The following is a 4,892-nucleotide window of genomic DNA, read 5'->3' on the forward strand; positions in this document are numbered from 1 at the left end:
CCGCGGCCCATGTCCTCACCTGTGTGCCTCGTACATGTTCATCTTGCACTCCTGGCACCGTCTCTCGCCCTTCCCGTCCGCGCAGAGGTCACACGGCATCTGGTGCCCCCCGCTCCGCAGCCGCACACGCAGCACCTCGGTCTGCGCCAGCATGTCGGGCAAGAACTCCTGCACGCCCCCCGCTGGCAGCGCCACCTCGCAATCACACAGCGGGCACAGGAGGCTCCTCAGCTTCTGCCCCCTCTCCAGGGTGGTGAAGGGCTCCAGCTTGCTCAGGCAGTCCATGCAGAGCGTATGCAGGCAGGGCAGGACTCGGGGGTCCGAGAACATCTCCTGGCATTGTGGGCAGTGTGCCTGCAGATCCTAGGAGGGTTCACATATCCCAGAGAAGATCCTAGGAGGGTTCACAGATCCCAGAGAAGGTCCTAGGAGAGGTCACAGAACCTGAAGAAGATCCTAGGAGAGGTTACAGATCCCAGAGACGATCCTAGGAGAGGTCACAGATCACATACAAGGTCCTAGGAGAGGTCACAGATCCCTGGGTGTCAGGATCCAGAGCACCCCCAGGTGGTGCTGGAGCCAGGTCCTGCAGCTCCAGTACTCACCTGCGGGTGTGCCCAGGCTGTGAGTGATTATCCCATCACCTGGTGCTTCCTGAGAGGGTATTTAGGCCCTCCCTGCAGTCAGGAAGCTGGCTCAGTATTGCATCGCCTGCACCTGACTGACTCCCTTTTCCTGTGCCTTGGAACCTGAGCTCTGCTACCTATCTGCAAACCTGTCACCGACCCGGCTTGTACCGGACCACTCTCCTTGAATCCTGTTCCTGCACCGCGCTGCCCTCCTGTTAACCCTCCTTGTTGCTATTCCCCCTGGCTGTAGGTGTGTGTTTGTCCCAACCGTGGTTTCTGTTACTTCCCTGCTAAACCTGTGGGGGGGGGTTGAGGGTGTTTGTAGTTTTGTTTGATGTGTAACAAATAAACTGTGTGCCTATAACCCTATCCAGTGTGGGCATATTAATTTGGTCATCCTGCGTGTGTACCTACATGTGGTGTGAGGACGCCTGTGCATGGTACCCTGACACTGGGAAGATCCCTGGAGAGGTCACAGATCCCGGAGAAGATCCTAGGAGAGGTCACAGATCCCGGAGAAGATCCTAGGAGAGGTCACAGATCCCGGAGAAGGTCCTAGGAGAGGTCACAGATCCCGGAGAAGGTCCTAGGAGAGGTCACAGATCCCAGAGAAGGTGCTAGAAGTGGTCCATGTATCTCACACAAGCTCCTAAGAGTACCGTGTTTCCCCGAAAATAAGACAGTGCCTTATTTATTTTTTTGCACGAAATAAGACACTAGGTCTTATTTTCGGGGGATGTCTTACCTGGCTGGGGGAGGAGTGGACGAGGTCCCGGAAGGCGGCGTGCTGTTGCCGGTCCCGGCGGGTGACATGTCGCTTCCATCGTGCGTGCGGCCGTGAGCTGTGGCTGGCGTGTGGGCGGGAGCTGCGGCCGGTCTTTACATTCAAAATTCAGTTTATGTGCAGCTACCCCGAAAGTAAGACCTAGCGGATTTCTGTAATATAAGACCTACCACCGAACTAGGTCTTATTTTCGGGGTAGGTCTTATATTACAGAAATCCCTGAAGATAGCGCTAGGTCTTACTATCGGGGAAACACGGTAGTTCCTAAATCTCCCACAACTTCCAATCAGGATCAAATCCTTCAGTATGAAGTCTGGAGTAGAACTACAACATCCAGCAGTCCTGTCCGGAGCCCCCGGTGAGGAGGTCCTGTTATTGGTGTTGGAGGTCCCGTCTCCCCTCATTTTTCCTGCAGGGACATTCCTGGGCCGGTCTGTACACGGCCCTCATACAGGCCTCACACCGCCTGCCCCTCCTCCTCCCTCTCCCAGGAAGATTAGGGAACGGACCACTCTCCTTGAATCCTGTTCCTGCACCGCGCTGCCCTCCTGTTAACCCTCCTTGTTGCTATTCCCCCTGGCTGTAGGTGTGTGTTTGTCCCAACCGTGGTTTCTGTTACTTCCCTGCTAAACCTGTGGGGGGGGGTTGAGGGTGTTTGTAGTTTTGTTTGATGTGTAACAAATAAACTGTGTGCCTATAACCCTATCCAGTGTGGGCATATTAATTTGGTCATCCTGCGTGTGTACCTACATGTGGTGTGAGGACGCCTGTGCATGGTACCCTGACACTGGGAAGATCCCTGGAGAGGTCACAGATCCCGGAGAAGATCCTAGGAGAGGTCACAGATCCCGGAGAAGATCCTAGGAGAGGTCACAGATCCCGGAGAAGGTCCTAGGAGAGGTCACAGATCCCGGAGAAGGTCCTAGGAGAGGTCACAGATCCCAGAGAAGGTGCTAGAAGTGGTCCATGTATCTCACACAAGCTCCTAAGAGTACCGTGTTTCCCCGAAAATAAGACAGTGCCTTATTTATTTTTTTGCACGAAATAAGACACTAGGTCTTATTTTCGGGGGATGTCTTACCTGGCTGGGGGAGGAGTGGACGAGGTCCCGGAAGGCGGCGTGCTGTTGCCGGTCCCGGCGGGTGACATGTCGCTTCCATCGTGCGTGCGGCCGTGAGCTGTGGCTGGCGTGTGGGCGGGAGCTGCGGCCGGTCTTTACATTCAAAATTCAGTTTATGTGCAGCTACCCCGAAAGTAAGACCTAGCGGATTTCTGTAATATAAGACCTACCACCGAACTAGGTCTTATTTTCGGGGTAGGTCTTATATTACAGAAATCCCTGAAGATAGCGCTAGGTCTTACTATCGGGGAAACACGGTAGTTCCTAAATCTCCCACAACTTCCAATCAGGATCAAATCCTTCAGTATGAAGTCTGGAGTAGAACTACAACATCCAGCAGTCCTGTCCGGAGCCCCCGGTGAGGAGGTCCTGTTATTGGTGTTGGAGGTCCCGTCTCCCCTCACTTTTCCTGCAGGGACATTCCTGGGCCGGTCTGTACACGGCCCTCATACAGGCCTCACACCGCCTGCCCCTCCTCCTCCCTCTCCCAGGAAGATTAGGGAAAGCGGAGTCATGAGAAAGGTCACTAGATCTCCACAAGATCCCCACAAGGTCATAAGAAAGGTCACTAGATCCCCCACAAGATCCTAAGAAAGGTCACCAGATCCCACACAAGATCCTAAGGAAGGTCACCAGATCCCACACAAAGTCCTAAGAACGGTCACCAGATCCCCCCCCACAAGGTCCTAAGAAAGGTCACTAGATCCACCACAAGATCCCAAGAAAGGTCACCAGAGCCCCCACAAGGTCCTAAGGTCACTAGATCCCAAGAAAGGTCACAAGATCCCCCACAAGGTCCCAAGAAAAGTCACAAGATCCTAAGAAAGGTCACCAGATCCCCCACAAGATCCTAAAGAAGGATACAGACCCTCCCTAGGTAATGCCCACATGTGATGCTGAGCCTCCATGATGGAAAGAAGTGAAATCCAATGAATGAAAGGGACGGGGCCAGGGACAGTCAGGCTGGGGAGGAAACTACTAGACCAGTGGTTCTCAACCTGTGTAACCTCAAGACCCACATTTGTCCTCGGTCACCCAAGTCGTGACCCAAGTCGCACTGCAATGGAATGCAGTGTGAGCTGCTGTGCGGTTATGGAGCTCCATCCATATGTGCATCCACTTGTTCAGCTTCCTTGCGTACCCTGTAGAGGTGCCGGAAACCAGAATGTGACGTCACTCCGGTCAAGGCACCTCTACAGGGTACGCAAGGTAGCTGTAAGCAATGTACGTATGGATGGAGCTCCCTAGCAACCATACCATCCAGCCCACCCCACCTCAAGTAGACACTCAACACTGGGCAGCAAATTTTGAATGGCTACTTGGCACGAGAACTTACAGTTCTGCACTATGGGGAAGCTGAGAAGCCTCTCACCTAGTAAAGTGGAAGGCATGCGGTGACCCACTGAACATGGGGTCGTGACCCACCTGTTGAGAACCAAGGTACTAGATGATGCTGGAGGTCCTCCAGCCAGGAAAGGAGGCGGAGCTCTATCTGACTCCCTGCAGCTTCTAATGCACATTGTGAGAAGTTGGATCCTAGCGTCCGAGGACCGAAGAGAGACGTAGTCCGAGCACGGACCGATCCCAGACCTGTGCTAGGCTCTAGCTTGCAGGGGATGCACCTGCCCTACCGTCAGCGGGCCCGACAGCTGCAGATCAAGGGCCCAATCCAGCCCGAGGACCCTAATACCCCCGGGTCTGCTCTATAGGGTCAACCAGTGAGTGCGGAGGTCGCAGCATTTCCGGCAGGATCAACAGGCGTCTCTCTGCACTGCCTGGAAAAGAAAACAAATGCAGCCGCCAGACCGAAGGACGGGGGAGGAGCAATGTGAGGACCCCGACCTCCAGGATCCCCCTTCTGATCATTCACCAAAGTCCTAGAAGTGTGCTGGGGGGCGGGACTGGGGGCGGGACCTCCATACAAAGTGCCCCCCATCTCTGCACAGCCATATACTCTGGGCTGTACATTATATACTCCACACTTGAAGTGTATGGTGGTGATATTGTGGGAAGTATTGGGGTGTATGTGGGTGACATGGGGGGCAGAAAGGGGGTGTAACCCGGTGGGGGTCCCCGGCATTGAACTGCATCGGATGAGATGGGAGCACGCAGCCGCTGTGACAGAAGGGAATCATCAGAACACCGGAACTGTTGCTATCAGCGTTCGCAGGGAGGAAGGTCTTTCCGGTTGCACACACAGAAAGTAGCTGGTTCTACTTACTTCCACTTTCGTTTTGACGTAATTGTGTCCCCGCCTCCCTGAGCTGGGTGAGGCCGACAAGATAGAGAACGACATGGCGCTGAGAGTCCTGACTAGGATCGGGGCCCTTCTACTGATCATCGGGGCCCCGGGTGAGTA

General features: G+C 54.5%; 1 long non-coding RNA gene across 1 annotated transcript; it reads left to right on the forward strand.

Annotated features, from left to right (window-relative positions):
* Positions 1-448: 448 nt before the first annotated feature.
* LOC108802293 lies at positions 449-2,357 on the forward strand. Its single transcript, XR_001942213.1, has 3 exons — positions 449-496; positions 1,101-1,243; positions 2,209-2,357. It is a non-coding gene; the product is annotated as an uncharacterized LOC108802293 (long non-coding RNA).
* Positions 2,358-4,892: the final 2,535 nt, after the last annotated feature.

This window comes from Nanorana parkeri, unplaced genomic scaffold (genome assembly GCF_000935625.1).
Source record: "Nanorana parkeri isolate BGI_ZX_2015 unplaced genomic scaffold, ASM93562v1 scaffold2781, whole genome shotgun sequence".
NCBI classification, from domain to species: domain Eukaryota; kingdom Metazoa; phylum Chordata; class Amphibia; order Anura; family Dicroglossidae; genus Nanorana; species Nanorana parkeri.